Source organism: Schistocerca cancellata, chromosome 3 (genome assembly GCF_023864275.1).
Source record: "Schistocerca cancellata isolate TAMUIC-IGC-003103 chromosome 3, iqSchCanc2.1, whole genome shotgun sequence".
In the NCBI taxonomy this organism is placed as follows: Eukaryota; Metazoa; Arthropoda; class Insecta; order Orthoptera; family Acrididae; genus Schistocerca; species Schistocerca cancellata.
The window spans coordinates 883,989,505-884,009,813 of record NC_064628.1 but is presented as its reverse complement, the minus strand read 5'-3'; positions in this window follow the sequence as shown (position 1 = coordinate 884,009,813).

Below are 20,309 nucleotides of genomic sequence, written 5' to 3'. Positions count from 1 at the left end.
CAGGTTCTGTTTACAGCATCATGATGGTCGCATCCGTGTTTGGCGACATCGCGGTGAACGCTCATTGGAAGCGTATATTCGTAATCACCATACTGGCGTGTCACCCGGCGTGATGGTATGGAGTGCCATTGGTTACACGTCTCGGTCACCTCTTGTTCGCATTGACGGCGCTTTGAACAGTGGACGTTACATTTCAGATGTGTTACGACCCCTGGCTCTACCCTTCATTCCATCCCTGCGAAAACCTACATTTCAGCAGGATAATGCACGACCGCATGTTGCAGGTCCTGTATGGGCCTTTCTGGATACAGAAAATGTTCGACTGCTGCCCTGGTCAGGACATTCTCCAGATCTCTCACCAACTGAAAACGTCTGGTCAATGGTGGCCGAGCAACTGGCTCGTCACAATACGCCAGTCACTACTCTTGATGAACTGTAGTATTGTGTTGAAGCTGCATGGGCAGCTGTACCTGCACACGCCACCCAAGCTCTGTTTGACTCAATGCCCAGGCGTATCAAGGCCGTTATTACGGCCAGAGGTGGTTGTTCTGGGTACTGATTTCTCAGGATCTGTGCACCCAATTTGCGTGAAAATGCTGACACATGTCAGTTCTAGTATAAAATATTTGTCCAATGAATACCCGTTTATGATCTGTATTTCTTCTTGGTGCAGCAATTTTAATGATCAGTAGTGTAGTAATGAGATGGATACTCACAGCTTTGTGGGAGGGGGAGGATGAATGATAAGAATTCCTTTTCCCCTGGTGGCGTTACCGCCGAGAATGTCCAGAATGGGTGCAGTAGTTCTGGTGATACTATACCTCTTCGGGCGGGGGAGGGAGCGGGGGGGGGGGGGGTGGGAAGTACTGGACGTGTTGCGGAACCAAAGACTCTAAGCAGAAGGAGGAGACGCAACCAGTCGGCAGCTGACATTACGGCTAACCTATTATTCATGGGGTGCAAGGAAAGAAATTGGAAGAAACATTCGATGGGCTGCATCTCAGAGAAATAAGGAATATACGAGGGCGGTTCAGAAAGTAACCTCCGATCGGTCACAGTGCGGGTTGTGGGGGGAGTAGCGACGCCATCTGTGCGTTCACGCACTCAACAGGTCAGTCGGCATCAAGCCGTGGTCGAGTGAACGTCGTACCTGCCCTAGTTTAGTTTTTGTGGCAGTTTGAAATGTGTGCTGCAATAGAAAACCCCGCCAAATGTGAAGTGCGTGCTGTCATAAGGTTTTTTACAGCCAAAGGATATTCAGCTATTCATCGTGAGCTTTGTGCCGTGTACGGACCAAGAGTTATGAGTGAAGGCGTTGTCCGTGAATGGGTACGTTTATTTAAAAGTGGACGAGAAAACGTTCATGATGAAGAGAGGAGTGGTAGACCATCATTGGTGACTGACGAACTCGTTCAGACAGTTGATGCAAAAGTTCGTGAAAATCGACGTTTCTCAATATCGGAGTTGTCTACTGGTTTTCCACAGATTTCTAAGACTCTCTTGTACGAGATAGTGACAGCAAGATTGGGTTACCGTAAGTTCTGTGCACGATGAGTGCCCAAAATTCTTACCGACCACCACAAAACTCAAAGAATGGCCTCTGCATTAGACTTTCTGTCACGTTATGAGGACGAAGGAGAACCATTGTTAAACAGAATCGTGACCGGTGACGAAACCTGGATTAAGTATGTGAACCCTGAGACAAAAGAACAATCAAAGATGTGGGCACATTCAAATTCGCCTACCAAACCAAGAAAAGCCTCGCAAGATTTTTCTGCCAGAAAACTGATGGCAACGGTGTTTTGGGATGCCAAAGGGGTGTTGTTGGTTGAATTCATGGAACGTGGTACGACCATTAATCAAGACGTGTACTGTGAAACAATAAAAAAGTTACGACGGGCTATACAGAACAAACGCCGTGGTATGCTGACTTCCGGTATCGTTTTTTTGCATGATAACGCCCGTCCTCACTCTGCTCGCAGAACAACGGCCCTTCTTGAGTCCTTCAAGTGGGACGTTATCAACCATCCACCTTACAGCCCAGACCTGGCGCCAAGTGATTATCACCTCTTCATGCATTTTAAGAAATGGCTCGGGTCACAGCGGTTTGATGACGACGAAGAGCTCAAAGATGCGGTCACAGGCTGGCTCCAGGCACAAGCGGGTGATTTTTATGCAGAAGGAATTTCAAAGCTTGTGAAGAGATACGGTAAGTGCCTCAATCGCTATGGAGACTATGAAGAAAAATAGTGCAAAGATGTAGTTGTAAGATGTATATATTTAAATATTTTTATTTAACTTGGTGTATTTTTTTAAATCAACCGGAGGTTACTTTCTGAACGGCCCTCGTAAGTGAGATGGAGGGAGAGTGTCAGGGGCTGCGATTTTCGTATCAAATGTTAATGGATAAGTACGATCTGGTCATGTATGTTATTATGGAGGAAGATCGAATTGTTAGATGCAGGCGGAAAGTGACTGAAGATGGTGTTTGGCACAGCTGATAATAACGATATTCAGGAATCAAATGGAATGTTGATTCAACTACAGAGCAACTGCGGAATGGCATACCACTCAGGTGGCAAATTAGAGGCGAGATGTGTTGACTAACACCAAGGTGATATGGGAACTGAGAGCATAATTAGCGGGATACATGAAGACCACTATGGGAAAAATTAGTAGGGAGTAGGGTAAGGTACTGGTTCGACTGAACTCACTGAATGAGTGGTGGCCGTACTATGATTGCTGTGATCTGTGACAGACAGCCTGGTGGTGCAATATTGGGGATGATCTAATTCCAAGGGCAGTACATCGTGCAGTGCATGTGCAATTAAGTGGTACATTGCTGCCTCCATGACAGTTCTTAGCAAGACTATGGAATGTACTGCAAGACCTGCCGTCGGAACTGCAGCACATAGTCGAGCCAACGAAACAGAATTCGTGATTATTTTATCATATGTCAACGGTCGAGATTAACACTGATAGAACTACGTTTCCTGTGATGCTTCGGTTCCCATTGGCGAGTGTGGATGCGCATCACCAGTGCTTCACGATTCATCCCTACCCAGTGAAATTGGAAATCGTGGGCAAATTTGAACAGGTGAAAACGCAGGATCTTTGATATTCTACAAGGAGTAGGAGAAATGAATATTGGTGTCAACAGACGTTTGTGTCAGAGAGAGAGAGTGGGGGGGGGGGGGGGGGAGAATCAAGATATTCCTACCAAGGATGATTCAGAGCAACACATGAGCTCGTGACATTTTGATTTTCGTTTACTCCAGAGGTACCGAAGGTAAACTGAAACGAACAATGAAGGCCCAAAGTAAAGACGAGTTTGGTATTACGACAAAGTGGAATTTTAGTCAATGGTATGGCCTGTGAAATAGCAGGTGCGACATTCCGTCTCCCGGCTACCTTCACTGAAACAACCGTAACAAATCCGAGACAGCCTTCATTGTACTGACTGGAGAAGCCGCTATACACGTTACCAGTCTATGACCTAGCTATTTAAGGGAAGACGGAAGGCAATTTTTATCCCTATTCTGCCGATGCTATTTTACGCTTTGAATAGGTAAACTTTTCAAAAGAACTATAAGTGATAAAACAATGAAATTTTTACTGCATATACATAACATATATGCCTCAATTTAAAAGTAAAATGAACATAATACCTCTTACGGTTTTGAAGAAAAAAAATTTATTCTTTCACTAGTAAAATTTAACTTTTTGTACATTAATTATTATAAAACAGTTTCTGATTGTTTGGTGGTTCTCAATTTACTTGTAATAACCTATTACCATCTGCAGTACAAATCGACTAAAGTTCATGCTTCTAACCCCATTAGTTAATCAAATAATGGTACCTGAAAGTAAAAAAAAAAAATGTAATTTTGAAAAAAATCCATTTAAAGTTTAATATTGCAATTCTAGTATAGTTATTGATGAGAATTACTTATAACTAATATTTTCATGCACTATACTGAGCATCATACTTCTCTTGGTCCCTCTTTTCTTCTGTCTGGCTTCTTTTGTGCATTTTCAATTAGCAATATCTGCTTTGCGGATTCCCTCCTTATCTATTTGTACCAAGCATTTTGCAGTATTTCCACTAGATTTTATGCCCAACAATTCCAAAACGTCCAGTTTTCTAATTATACCATAATTAAGCATAAAATAGCATCATAAACACCAAATTTGAGGGTTGTAAGCTGAACAAATACAGTTTTCGGTAACCGGTTCCAAATGACAGAATTCACACACTTATTTAAATTTTGGGTTTTCCTATGATGACATTTCTTCAACAAGGTATCTTTACAAAGGTCTTTAAATATGGGTTTAATTTCATTCATTACTGATGCAGGTAAAGAATGTTTGTGGTCATATCTGGCACTTCTCCTGTACTTGCACCAAGTGTCAGGATCATTCGGACAAAGACTGTGCACTGGATTTTCATTTGTGGCAAGCTTATGGAAGAAGATAGCCCATACAGCTTTTTTCATGTTTTCTAAATTCCCTACATTTCTTCTTATGGCCAAGTCATAATAGTTCTGTAATCTATCTATTTCAACATTTATCAGGCGATCTTTACTACCTATCTTCTTACCATCTTCTAATACTATTTTTGACTTTTCTTTCAATAACCTTCTCAACCTACACCTCTTCTGCACATGCCCAATGCACTCTAATTTAGAAATTGTGAAATTAGGACCACAGAGTCGTTCTGCACATACCCGGTCATAAGCCCTGCTGTCACCGTCCCCAGATTGCACAGAGCGTTAGGAAAACCATCATATCTCACGAAAAATGGTTGTATTTATATAAAATAAAAACTGTTTCACCAGAAAAGACCAGGCATTTGAAACATGCTAAAATCTAAACATCGAATTTTTGAAGGCCACTTGCCTTCCGTCTCCCCTTAAACGAAATCCTAAATCAACACTTCCTTCAGTCACTGGACAAAAAGGGTCGAACTACAGCCGAGCGAATGTTCCAACATGTATGGCAGTATCACAATAAACAACGCCACAACATTATGATCATACGTAACTCAGTCTCTAGTACTACAGTGGTTCTGATTTGCTTGGTGTAAGCTACAATACCTTACACGGGAAACCTCCCAGACCCATGAACTGTCAGTATATTAACTGGAAGTTGATTGGCTACATTGTAGCAAATAAGGAGAAGTTAAGTAAGATGAAGTAGTGAACTACTTGGTAGATGAGGATAAGTGGAAATAGAAGGAAGAGTAGAGTAAGATTGCTTACTGTGAAATGTTTGTTGAGGAATGTATAAAGACCAGAGGATTTACAAGAAGCAATCAAAAAGTTTCTGTTCGAAGGATGTACAGTCACCAATCGATAAGCCACACAGGCAAAATTGCCAAGAGCATTAACAATCATCCCGTCAATGCACTAGGATGAAGGCACCCGTTTGGTAAAGCACCATGTCCTGCCCTATGTAGAAGTCCATAGCTATCTGCTGTACATCCTCATCCGAGTGGAACTGTCAACTTTTCAAGGTCTTCTTTAAAGGACCGAAAGTGTAATAATCGCATGAGGAGAGAACAGGACTATAGCGCAGGTGCTCGAGTATCTCCCACTTGAATTGGTCCGTAATGGATGAGGGCGGCCTCCCGGATCGACTGGTGGCTTGTCGAACCGCAACCATCACCAAACTTGGCGCACAATTCCACAACACTGGTTTCCGGCAGACCTGTTGCCCCATACACATTGTTTATTCTCACTGGATGACTATCGCTGTTTGTCCGTCGGCAGCCAGGAAAAAAATGACTTTAAGTCGGTCCTCTTTTTGACGCATTTGGTAATAACGTCGTCACTTTTACCACACTCACGTTGGAAGCACACGGATGCCACACTAATGCCTTGCCTACATGCCGGTGCTTATGTACCTGCATCAGAGTCGCGCGACATTGCATATACACTGCAGCAACGCCCTCACACGGAAATCTTTCACACACATATCAAAAAAAGTTTTGCATCACGCCGGTTCCCAGAACTCCTGAAGACACACGTTGACTGTGGGTATTGTATCACAGACTGGCTGTTCAGAGATGTCACTAAACCCGCCCAAAGATATAAACAACCATGCATAAGCAGCGCCTATTATACGGAGGGCGTCCGATAGCCGATCAGTTCCACTCATTTCACCAGCAAGGAGGTACACGGCTCGTGTTGTCTGTAGTTCTACATCTACGTGATTACTCTGATATTCACAATAAAGTGCCTGGCAGAGGGTTCAATGAACCACCTTCAAGCTGTCTCTCTACCGTTCCACTCTCGAACGGCACGCGGGAGGAACGAGCACTTAATTTTTTCTGATTTCTCTTATTTTATCGTGATGATCATTTCTCCCTATGTAGGTGGGTGCCAAAAGAATGTTTTCGCTATCGGAGGAGAAAAACGATGACTGAAATTTCATGAGAAGACTCCGTCGCAACGAAAAACGCCTTTATTTTAATGATTGCCACTCCAATTCACGTATCATGTCTGTGACACTATCTTCCCTATTTCGCGATAATACAAAACGAGCTACCCTTCTTTGTACTCTTTCGATGTCACCCGTCAATCCCACCTGATGCGGATCCCACACCGCACAGCAATACTCCAGAATAGGACGGACGAATGTGGTGTAAGCAGTCTCTTTCGTAGACCTGTTGCACGTTCTAAGTCTTCTGCCAATGAATCGCAGTCTTTGGTTTGCTCTACCCACAATATTATCTATGTGAACGTTCCAATTTAGGTTATTTGTAATTGTAACCCCTAAGTATTTAGTTGAATTTACAGCCTTCAGATTTGTGTGACTTATCTCGTAATCGAAATTTAGCTGAGTTCTTTTAGTACTCGTGTGAATAACTTCACTTTTCCTTATTCAGGGTCAATTGCCACTTTTCGCACCATACAGCTATCTTACCTAAATCATTTTGCAATTCGTTTTGATCATCTGATGACTTTACAAGACGGTAAATGACAGCATCATCTGCAAACAACCTAAGACGGCTACCCACATTGTCTTCTATGTCGTTAATATAAATCAGGAACAATAGAGGGTCTATAACACTTCCTCGGGGAACGCCGGATATTACTTCTGTTTTACTCCATGACTTTCCGTCTGTTACTACGAACTGTGACCTTTCTGACAGGAAACCACGAATGCAGTCGCCCAACTGAGGCGATACTCCCTAGGCACGCAGTTTGGTTAGAAGACGCTTGTGAGGACCGGTGTCGAAAGCCTTCTGGAAATCTAAAAATAGGGGATCAATATGACATCCCCTGTCGATGGCACTTAATACTTCATGAATATAAAGATCTAGTTGTGTTTCACAAGAACGATATTTTTTGAGACCGTGCTGGCTATGTGTCAATAAATCGTTTTCTACGAGGTACTTCATAATGTTCGAACATAGTATATGTTCCAAAACCCTACTGCAAATCGACGTTAATGATATAAGCCTGTAATTCAGCGGATTACTCCTACTTCGCTTTTCAGGTATTGGTGTGACTTGAGCAATTTTCCAGTCTTTAGGTACGTATCTTTATGTGAGCGAGTGGTTGTATATTACTGCTAAATATGGAGCTATTTTATTAGCATACTCTGAGAGGAACCTGACTGGTATACAATCTGGACCGGAGGCCTTACCTTTATTGATTTAAGCTGCTTCGTTACTCCGAGGATATCTACTTCTATGTTTCTCATCTTGGGAGTTGTTCTTGATTGGAATGTTTACTTCGTCTTCTTTGGTGAAGGAGTTTCGGAAAACCGTGTTTAATAACTCTGCTTTAGTGGCACTGTCATCAGTGACTTCACCGTTGTTATTGGGCAGTGAAGGTATTGATTGCGTCTTGCCACTGGTGTGTTTTATGTATGACCAGAATCTCTTTGGGTTTTCTGCCAGGTTTCGAGACAGAATTTCGTTGTGGAAATTACTGAAAGCATCTCGCATTGAAGTACGCGCCATATTTCGAACTTCTGTTAAACTTTGCCAATCTCGGGGATTTTGCGTTATTTTAAATTTCGCATTCTTTTTTCGTTGCTTCTGCAACAACAATCTGACCCGTTTTGTGTACCATGGGAGATCAGTACCATCACTTATTAATTTATGTGGTATATATCTCTCAATTGCTGAAGATACTTTGAAAACATTCCACAACTTTTCTACACTTACATGATCAGATCGGAAGGATTGAAGACTGTCTCTTAAAAAAGTGTTAAGAGCATTTTTATCAGCGTTTTTAAATAGATATACTTCGTGTTTCTTTTTGATGGTTGTAGGTGTTACGGTATTCAGCCTAGCAGCAACTGCCTTCTGGTCGCTAATCCCTGTATTCGTCACAATACTCACTATTTGTCCAGGATTATTTATTGCCAAAAGGTCAGCTGTGCCTAGACGGTCAAAACCACGGTTCGATGGCGTCCGCATTGTTACTTTGTGCCAGGAAGGGGTCACAACAATGGAAGTGCCCAGGCTTTTCAGAGTGAACCAAAGCGATGTTGTTCAGACATGGAGGAGATACAGAGAGGCAGGAACTGTCGATGACATGCCTCACTCAGGCCGCCCAAGGGCTTACAGTGGATGACTGCTACCTACGGATTATGGCTCGGAGGAACCCTGACTGCAAGACCACCATGTTGAATAATGCTTTTCGTGCAGCCACAGGATGTGTTACGACTCAGGCTGTGCACAACAGGCTGCATGATACGCAACTTCACTCCCGACGTCCATGGCGAGGTCCATCTTTGCAACCATGACACCATGCAGCGCGATACAGATGGCCCAACATGCCGAGTGGACCGCTCAGGATTGGTATTACGTTCTCTTCAGCGATGGGTGTCGCATATGCCTTCAAGCAGAAAATCGTCGGGGACGTGTTTGGAGGCAACCCGGTCAGGCTGAACGCCTTAGACATACTGTCCAGCGAGTGCAGCTAGGTGGAGGTTCCCTGCTGTTTTGGGGTGGCATTATGTGGGGCCGACGTACGCCGCTGGTGGTCATGGAAGGCGGCGTAATGGCTGTACGATACGTGAATGCCGCCCTCTGATCCATAGTGCAACCATATCGGCGGCATATTGGCGAGGCATTCGTCTTCATGGACGACAGTTGGCGCCCCCATCGTCTACATCTTGTGAATGACTTCCTACAGGATGACGACGTCGCTCGATTAGAGTGGCCAGCATGTTCTCCAGACATGAACCCTATCGAACTTGCCTAGAATAGACTGAAAAGGGCTGTTAATGGACGACGTGACCCATCAACCACCCTGAGGGATCTACGCCGAATCGCCGTTGAGGAGTGGGACGATCTGGACCAACAGTGCCTTGATGAACTTGTGGATAGCATTCCGTGATGACTACAGGCATGCATCAATGCGAGACGTGCTACTGGGTACTAGAGGTACTCTTGTGTACAACAATCTGAACCACCACCTCTGAAGGTCTCTGTATGGTGGTACAACATGCAGTGTGTGGTTTTCATGAGCAATAAGAAGGGCGGAAATGATGTTTATGTTGACCTCTATTCCAATTTTCTATACAGATACCGGAACTCCCTGAACCGAGGTGATGAAAAACTTTTTTGAAGTGTGTAGTAACATACTTCAATAACGTATTTTACTAGTATTAAGAAATAATTCCATGGGATCATATTCCTGAAGGAAAGCAAGTCAGTCCAGTGGACTACATCTATAAAATGGTTTACAATTGGGGGTGCAGCCAATGGTCCTTGTGGCTTAATCTGAGCTTGTTTAAATGGGAGAATAAGAGTACTGTAAATGTAAAAAAGAATCTGGGAGATTTTTCTGAATGAGGGAGGAGTGTTGCAATACAACTAATTTACTTGGCACATCGGGGTTAAAGTAAGACACCGTCCTCAGTTAATGGAAGAAGCCACAGAAGCAGGTCAAGTCAAACAGCCGAGCAGAGATATAGCAGGGCTGTTTGCTTGTTAAGTGACTACAGCCGCCAAAGTGACAAGGAGGTTATCCCTCTGACGTTGTCAACAAGCTGAGAGACCAGAAACGTAAGTAACACTGACGCACCAGAAAGACAAAGTCACCACGGGGGTTGTGGATGGCTGAGTTACTTCACATCTGAGCCGCGGATTTGATGTGATTTATGTGCTAAAAACTCATGCTATACAAAACGAGGATGGGCCAGTCAAAAGTACTGCAGTCTGCTGTCCACCAGTCTCGAGAAGGAACCTACGTTGTTACACGAGTTTTTATTTTATTTATTTTTATTTACTCGTGAAGTTCCATAGGACCAAATTGAGGAGCAAATCTCCAAGGTCATGGAACGTGTCAGTACATGAACTTACAACATAAAAGTAATAACAGATAAAAATAAATGCTCATGAACCTGAAAAAAAGTCAGTCTATAAGTTTCAGTAAACGCTATCAGCAATACAATAAGAATCAGCTTAATTTTTCAAGGAACTCCTCGACAGAATAGAAGGAGTGACCCATGAGGAAACTCTTCAGTTTCGATTTGAAAGCGCGTGGATTACTGCTAAGATTTTTGAATTCGAGTGGCAGCTTATTGAAAATGGATGCAGCAGTATAGTGCACACCTTTTTGCACAAGAGTTAAGGAAGTCCGATCCGAATGGAGGTTTGATGTCTGCCGAGTATTAACCGAGTGAAAGCTGCTTATTTTGGGAATAAACTAATATTGGTAACAAGAAACGACAATAAGGAATATACATATTGAGAGGCCAATATCAAAATACCCAGACTCGTGAACAGAGGTCGACAAGAGGTTCGTGAACTCACACCACTTATTGCCGGAACGGCCCGTTTCTGAGCCAAAAATATTCTTCTAGAATTGGAAGAGTTACCCAAAAACATAATACCATACGACGTAAGTGAATGAAAATAAGCAAAGTAGACTAATTTACGTGTCGAAGTATCACTCATTTTTGATACCATTCGAATAGTAAAAATGGTAGTATTAAGTCTTTGAACAAGATCCTGAACGTGGGCTTTCCACGACAGCTTACTATCTATCTGAACACCTACAATTTTAAACTGTTCAGTTTCACAAATCATTTGCCCGTTCTGTGAGATCAAAACGTCAGGTTTTGTTGAATTGTGTGTTAGAAACTGTAATAACTGAGTCTTACTGTGATTTAACATTAGTTTATTTTCTACAAGTCATGAATTGAGGTCATGTACTGCACTATTTGAAACCTAGTCAATGTTGCGCACAACATCCTTTACTACCAAGCTAGTATCATCATCAAACAGAAATATTTTAGAGTTACCCATAATACTAGATGGCATATCATTTATATAAATAAAGAACAGGAGCGGCCCCAACACTGATTCTTGGGGCACCCCCCACTTGACAGTACCCCACTCAGATCCCACATCACAGCCGTTATCAACATTGTGAATAATGACCTTTTGCTTCCTGTTGCTAAAGTAAGAGGTGAACCAGTTGTGAGCTACTCCCCTTATTCCGTAATGGTCCAACTTCTGGAGCAATATTGCGAGATCAACACAGTCAAATGCCTTAGTTAAATAAAAAAATATGCCAAGCGTTCGAAACTTTTATTTAGCCCATCCAGTGCCTCACAGAGAAAAGAGAATATAACATTTTCAGTTGTCAAACTACTTCTAAAGCCGAACTGTACATTTGATAGCAAATCGTGTGATATAAAATGATCAATTAACCTTACATACACAGCCTTTTCGATAACTTTTGCAAACACTGATGGTATAGAAATAGGTCTAAAATTATCTACATCATCCCTTTCAACCTTTTTATAAAGCGGCTTTACTACTGAGTACTTTAATCGCTCAGGAAACTGACCATTCCTAAAGGAAAAATTACAAATATGGCTAAATACATGGCTAACATGTGCAGCACAGTACTTTAATATTCTGCTAGACACTCCATCATAACCATGAGAGTCCTTAGTCTTGAGTGATTTAATTATTGACTCAATCTCCCTCTTGTCTGTATCACAGAAGAGTATTTCAGACATCAATCTCGGAAAGGCATTTGCTAAGAAATTTATATGATTTCCTGTAGAAACTAAATTTTTATTTAATTCACCAGCAATGCTCAGAAAATGATTGTTAAATACTGTACATATATCTGATTTATCTGTAACAGAAATATTATTACTGCGAACTGACTTTGTATCATCGACCTTGTGCTGCTGACCAGACACTTCCTTCACAACTCACCATATGGCTTTAATTTTATCCTGTGAATTAGCTATTCTACACTCCTGGAAATGGAAAAAAGAACACATTGACACCGTTGTGTCAGACCCACCATACTTGCTCCGGACACTGCGAGAGGGCTGTACAAGCAATGATCACACGCACGGCACAGCGGACACACCAGGAACCGCGGTGTTGGCCGTCGAATGGCGCTAGCTGCGCAGCATTTGTGCACCGCCGCCGTCAGTGTCAGACAGTTTGCCGTGGCATACGGAGCTCCATCGCAGTCGCAGTCATATAGCCGGGAGGTGCCAATCATTCATCAAGCGAGAACTTGTCTGACAAGCACACATACACACCCACAACCACACATAATGACACACACACAGACCTAAACAAATTCAATAAAATCACTCCATCACATCTAGACTAGTTAATATTTAATTTTGCACTATGTAAGTAGTAAAAATCTAATTAAGTTTACAAGTACATATGTGAACTGTGAGTGGCGGCCAGCGTCTTGAAGGTCATTCCAAGACCCTGACCGCAACCCACACATAGGTGGTGGTAATTTCTCTATCCTTTTCTTTCCTATCTTTCTGTTTACTCCTTCTTAAATTCAAAATGAAATTGTTTTCCATTTCCGTATTATTTGTATTATTTGTAACGTATCTAAAAGCTGCACAACGAACAAGTAACGTAAAAGCCCGCCTCCACGTGGCAAGACTTGGGCAACAGTGTGAGTGGGATCGGGAACAGGGGAGGTAACTCACATAACCACTCCTGGGCCCGAGCCCAGTCACAGTGGCTAAGAGGCTTAATACGACCCACCATAAGCAATTAGAAGGTGGGTCAATAAATAAAGAGCAGCAAAAAAAAAAAAAAAAAAAAAAAAAAAAAAAAAAAAAAAAAAAAAAAAGTCTTTAACACCGGTAGCATGCCGCGACAGCGTGGACGTGAACCGTATGTGCAGTTGACGGACTTTGAGCGAGGGCGTATAGTGGGCATGCGGGAGGCCGGGTGGACGTACCGCCGAATTGCTCAACACGTGGGGCATGAGGTCTCCACAGTACATCGATGTTGTCGCCAGTGGTCGGCGGAAGGTGCACGTGCCCGTCGACCTGGGACCGGACCGCAGCGACGCACGGATGCACGCCAAGACCGTAGGATCCTACGCAGTGCCGTAGGGGACCGCACCGCCACTTCCCAGCAAATTAGGGACACTGTTGCTCCTGGGGTATCGGCGAGGACCATTCGCAACCGTCTCCATGAAGCTGAGCTACGGTCCCGCACACCGTTAGGCCGTCTTCCGCTCACGCCCCAACATCGTGCAGCCCGCCTCCAGTGGTGTCGCGACAGGCGTGAATGGAGGGACGAATGGAGACATGTCGCCTTCAGCGATGAGAGTCGCTTCTGCCTTGGTGCCATTGATGGTCGTATGCGTGTTTGGCGCCGTGCAGGTGAGCGCCACAATCAGGACTGCATACGACCGAGGCACACAGGGGCAACACCCGGCATCATGGTGTGGGGAGCGATCTCCTACACTGGCCGTACACCACTGGTGATCGTCGAGGGGACACTGAATAGTGCACGGTACATCCAAACCGTCATCGAACCCATCGTTCTACCATTCCTAGACCGGCAAGGGAAGTTGCTGTTCCAACAGGACAATGCACGTCCGCATGTATCCCGTGCCACCCAACGTGCTCTAGAAGGTGTAAGTCAACTACCCTGGCCAGCAAGATATCCGGATCTGTCCCCCATTGAGCATGTTTGGGACTGGATGAAGCGTCGTCTCACGTGGTCTGCACGTCCAGCACGAACGCTGGTCCAACTGAGGCGCCAGGTGGAAATGGCATGGCAAGCCGTTCCACAGGACTACATCCAGCATCTCTACGATCGTCTTCATGGGAGAATAGCAGCCTGCATTGCTGCGAAAGGTGGATATACACTGTACTAGTGCCGAAATTGTGCATGCTCTGTTGCCTGTGTCTATGTGCCTGTGGTTCTGTCAGTGTGATCATGTGATGTATCTGACCCCAGGAATGTGTCAATAAAGTTTCCCCTTCCTGGGACAATGAATTCACGGTGTTCTTATTTCAATTTCCAGGAGTGTATTTGCATAACACATACTCTTTGCCTTCCTAATAACATTTTTAAGCACCTTGCAATACTGTTTTTAATGGGCTACTGTAGCTTGATTGTGACTACTTCTAACATTTTGATATAATTCCCGTTTTGTTCTGCATGATATCCTTATCCCACTAGTCAGCCAACTGGGCTGTCCATTACTGCTAGTACCCCGTTTAGAACGTTCTAATGGAAAGCAACGAGTCTGAGTCTCCATGGCTCAGCCATTCGCGCTCTCCAGACTGTACCACTGCTAGCTGGAGCCCAGCTGCTGGCGCCAAGCCCGATGCTGTGGACACAGAGCTGCCCAACTGGCGGGCCACCTTGAGGGCCTACTTCAGCTGCATCCGCCCGTGGATGTCTGCAGCTCAACCCTGGGGCTTCACAGCCATTCAACCGCCATCACCACTGCAGTCAAACGTCTTACAGCCTGCCTCTGCTCTGGACAGACTGTGCTGTCGTGAGATGCCCCAAAACGTGCCTCGCTGCAGCTGTCTTGCTGCCCCAGACAGCACGACAGTGTGTGCTCATCTAGCTGGGTCAGCAGCTTGGCATACTATTGGCATCTGTACGACGCTGCAGCCTGCCAGTGGTTACAGACCATGTGCTGACCACATGAATTCCTCAATGGGTGTGAACTGCTGACATCCTGGGGCAACGACACGACTATAGTAATTCTGTGTAATAAATGATTGGTTTTTACAATGCTGTTCCTATGACGACTTTTCGGACGTCTACCAGGCACCCACTCACCACTCCAATGCTACCCTTCCCAGGGTGGTGGATTAACAGCATCCTGACCTCGGTGCACCCAGTTCTGTCACTCACCACAACAGCTGACCAACCTGGTTGAATCGTAAAATTACTACTGGTTCACCAAGGGTTATTAATCTCAATCAGTACACAAAATTTATTCCAATTTGGTGCAAGACTTTACGATATTTTAAAAAAAAGCCAACAATCGTTTAGCAAATAAGTCACAATTTACGATAGGAAAGGACTTTTAATTATTATTAAAAAAATTTCATGCCAGTAAAAGGCAAGTACAGGCAAGCAATTTAACGTGTACAACGCGACGTTGTATAATACACTCCTGGAAATTGAAATAAGAACACCGTGAATTCATTGTCCCAGGAAGGGGAAACTTTATTGACACATTCCTGGGGTCGGATACATCACATGATCACACTGACAGAACCACAGGCACATAGACACAGGAAACAGAGCATGCACAATGTCGGCACTAGTACAGTGTATATCCACCTTTCGCAGCAATGCAGGCTGCTATTCTCCCATGGAGACAATGGTAGAGATGCTGGATGTAGTCCTGTGGAACGGCTTGCCATGCCATTTCCACCTGGCGCCTCAGTTGGACCAGCGTTCGTGCTGGACGTGCAGACCGCGTGAGACGACGCTTCATCCAGTCCCAAACATGCTCAATGGGGGACAGATCCGGAGATCTTGCTGGCCAGGGTAGTTGACTTACACCTTCTAGAGCACGTTGGGTGGCACGGGATACATGCGGACGTGCATTGTCCTGTTGGAACAGCAAGTTCCCTTGCCGGTCTAGGAATGGTAGAACGATGGGTTCGATGACGGTTTGGATGTACCGTGCACTATTCAGTGTCCCCCCAACGATCACCAGTGGTGTACGGCCAGTGTAGGAGATCGCTCCCCACACCATGACGCCGGGTGTTGGCCCTGTGTGCCTCGGTCGTATGCAGTCCTGATTGTGGCGCTCACCTGCACGGCGCCAAACACGCATACGACCATCATTGGCACCAAGGCAGAAGCGACTCTCATCGCTGAAGACGACACGTCTCCATTCGTCCCTCCATTCACGCCTGTCGCCACACCACTGGAGGCGGGCTGCACGATGTTGGGGCGTGAGCGGAAGACGGCCTAACGGTGTGCGGAACCGTAGCCCAGCTTCATGGAGACGGTTGCGAATGGTCCTCGCCGATACCCCAGGAGCAACAGTGTCCCTAATTTGCTGGGAAGTGGCGGTGCGGTCCCCTACGGCACTGCGTAGGATCCTACGGTCTTGGCGTGCATCCGTGCGTCGCTGCGGTCCGGTCCCAGGTCGACGGGCACGTGCACCTTCCGCCGACCACTGGCGACAACATCGATGTACTGTGGAGACCTCACGCCCCACGTGTTGAGCAATTCGGCGGTACGTCCACCTGGCCTCCCGCATGCCCACTATACGCCCTCGCTCAAAGTCCGTCAACTGCACATACGGTTCACGTCCACGCTGTCGCGGCATGCTACCAGTGTTAAAGACTGCGATGGAGCTCCGTATGCCACGGCAAACTGGCTGACACTGACGGCGGCGGTGCACAAATGCTGCGCAGCTAGCGCCATTCGACGGCCAACACCGCGGTTCCTGGTGTGTCGGCTGTGCCGTGCGTGTGATCATTGCTTGTACAGCCCTCTCGCAGTGTCCGGAGCAAGTATGGTGGGTCTGACACACCGGTGTCAATGTGTTCTTTTTTCCATTTCCAGGAGTGTATTTCAAGCTCAGCTAAATTACGGGTGAATTTCACTCTATTCATTAAATGGCGCAGAATCTAACTTGTCTGCAACATATAAAGACAATCCTGTCTACAAAAGTTCTCAAAATAGAAAAACCAAAACGCATGAGTCATGCACACGGGGGGGACATTCACAGTTAATAACATTAATATTTCCAAAATATATTAAAAAAAACAAATTTTACAAATTTCTGCCAGTTAACTTACGGCAAACACACACGCTCGCCAAGTAGGACTTGCGAACTTTTACAACGTTCTCCTTTCAAAGCAACAATTTCTACCCGTAATGAAATGGCAAACTTTTGCATGGCATGAAAACACACTAATAACCAACTACCTGTATAAAACACATAAGCACGTTGAGTAAAAGCCTTAAAAGGTATTGAACTGAAAAAATACACAACAGTTTTTGCTGACTAGAAACAATATAAAAAATCCACTACGGCGTACATTAACTTTGCTTGATTATAGCCAAATATACATAAACACAAATTTAGCTAAGTTACAGCTTCCAGATGAGCAGGAATTCGTTATGCAATTGACTAATTATCATCACGAGGCAAAAGGAATATTTCTTCTTTCTTAGAGTACATTTTACACTGAGTCTAGTAATACTAGATATGGCAGGCGAGAGAATGGATCAGGTCTTAGTGACTTGCATTTTAAACGGTACAGTCATTGGTGTCTCAGACTTTCACGACATGGCAGAGGCTAACAGTCGAATATGGTTGGTTCAAATGGCTCTGAGCACTACGGGACTTAACATCTGAGGTCATCAGTCTCCTAGGACTTAGAACTACTTAAACCTAACTAACCTAAGGACATCACGCACATTCATGCCCAAGTCAGGATTCGAACCTGCGACCGTAGCGGTCTCGCGGTTCCAGACTGAAGCGCCTAGACGCGCTCGGCCACTCCGGCCGGCCTAACAGTCGAATAAACCCTTAGGTAAGCTGGGAGGGGAAAGAAGCAATCCGAACCACAGATTTACTCTGACTCCCTCCCTTTCGTCCTCAAAAGGGGACAAATGGACCACCCTTTCTAATATTACCACCTTCCCTCGGATGGGCAGACGAGAATGAATGGCGGGAAACCCCCCAAAAATACAGCTGGTATAATTAACAAGAATAAGTAAATTCAATTCAATTAAACTTCATGAAATCTGTTAACAATCAATACTCAACTTCTGGTGCGTTACGACTCGCAGGACTGAACCAACGCAGCACCTCCAAATGCTCTGCCGAGCCGCCCGCTGCCAGCCGTTTCAACGGACGCAGGAAGGCGAGGCGATTTTCAGAACCTCCTCGCCGGTCGACAGCATACGGCCGAACTGCAGATTAGGGCCCTTGCGGACCCACGCTCAGGAAGATTCCTTTCGCGACGAGCAGTTGACGCCCCATACCACGGAGCCGCTGCTCGCGTCGCTTACGCTGATGCCGCGGTCTGCGTGCTGTCCCTCTAGCACCGGGAGAGAAGTCGCTTCTTGATGCCCCGACTGCCAACTCTCCACGAGAGCCCATACACAGTCACTTCTTAAACACACGCGAACCGCCCACCTTTCCCCTTTCCCGCTAGAGGGAGACACCGAAGCCTTCAATTGCGACAACGGCGCCACCGCCAGAAAACGGAGGGCGACTGCTTCAAGCTACGCGCTGCAGCCCGCTTTTCAAAGCTAACTTTACTACCGCTCACTGGTCACTATGACTATGTGCATAAGCCGCGAGATACATCGGATTCCAGTGAGAAAATTAACGTGTGGCACGTCCTTCTTTTCTCTCAAATTATTCGCGTAGGCTCTTTTTTGCGATCGCTCTTCTGTGCAGTAGTTAACAAAATGACAACAAATGTTTAATCACTCTTGAAATCACGTTTCTAAATGAAAGTACTGATATAACTGTCGATGGTGTGAGGATGGCTTCGGTATATTGAGGGATGGACAATATAGTATTGTTAAAAGATATTGATTGTGTGGAGAGGTGTTATCTGCAAATTTCCGCCAATCCTGCTGTTCGCTTACTTCCGTATACACCGCATTTGTCCGGCATTCCGGCTGCCATGGCCCCAAGCACCTGCAGCGACTTGCTTTTAACGCTGGGGCGGGAATCGTAACCTTCATCACAAAGCATGGTGTACTTTATATTCATAGTTCTGCAAGAAAAAACCAAATGATGTCAACCCGTCACCAGTATTGCCCTAAAAATCCGTTACGTCATACCGCGAGGCTATAATTAAAGTGGATGAGCCTGGTGTGGCACCTGGAAGATTAAGGCGGCCTATCCCAGTGGAAGCTGCTGACGAAGTTGCTGCCGTAACTGACCATGCAGCACGACCACGTGCTCATTGTAGTGTTAGTGCTTGTACTGAGTCACCAGAATCGTCCATCTCATGGTCGACAGTATGGAAGTTTTGCGATATACACTACTGGCCATTAAAATTGCTACACCACGAAGATGACGTGCTACAGAAGCGAAATTTAGCCAACAGGAAGAAGATGCTGTGATATGCAAATGATTAGCTTTTCAGAGCATTCACACAAGGTTGGCGTCGGTGGCGACACCTACAACGTGTTCACATGAGGAAAGTTTCCAATCGATTTCTCATACACAAACAGCAGTTGACCGGCGTTGCCTGGTGAAACGTTGTTGTGATGCCTCGTGTAAGGAGGAGAAATGCGTACCATCACGTTTCCCACTTTGATAAAGGTCGGGTTGTAGCCTATCGCGATTGAGGTTCATCGTATCGCGACATTGCTGCTCGCGTTGGTCGAGATCCAATGACTGTTAGCAGGATATGGAATTGGTGGGTTCAGGAGGGTTATACGGAACGCCGTGCTGGATCCCAACGGCCTCATATCACTAGTAGTCGAGAGGACAGGCATCTTATCCCTATTCCGCATGGCTGTAACGGATCGTGGAGCCACGTCTCGATCCCTGAGTCAACAGATTGGGACGTTTGCAAGGCAACAACCATCTGCACAAACAGTTCGACGACGTTTGCAGAAGCATGGACAATCAGCTCGGAGACCATGGATGCGGTTACCCTTCACGCTGCATCACAGACAGAAGCGCGTGCGATGGTGTACTCAACGACGAACCTAGGTGCACGAATGAATCCAGGTTCTGTTTACAGCATCATGATGGTCGCATCCGTGTTTGGCGACATCGTGGTGAAAGCACGTTGGAAGCGTGTATTCGTCATCGCCATACGGCGTGATGGTATGGGGTGCCATTGGTTGTACGTCTCGTTGTTCGCATTGACAGCACTTTGAACAGTGGACGTTACATTTCAGATGTGTTACGACCCGTGGCTCTACCCTTCATTCGATCCCTGCGGAACCCTACATTTCAGCAGGATAATGCACGACCGCATGTTGCAGGTCCTGTACGGCCCTTCCTGGATACAGAAAATGTTCGTCTGCTGCCCTGGCCAGCGCATTCTCCAGACCTCTCATCAATTGAAAACGT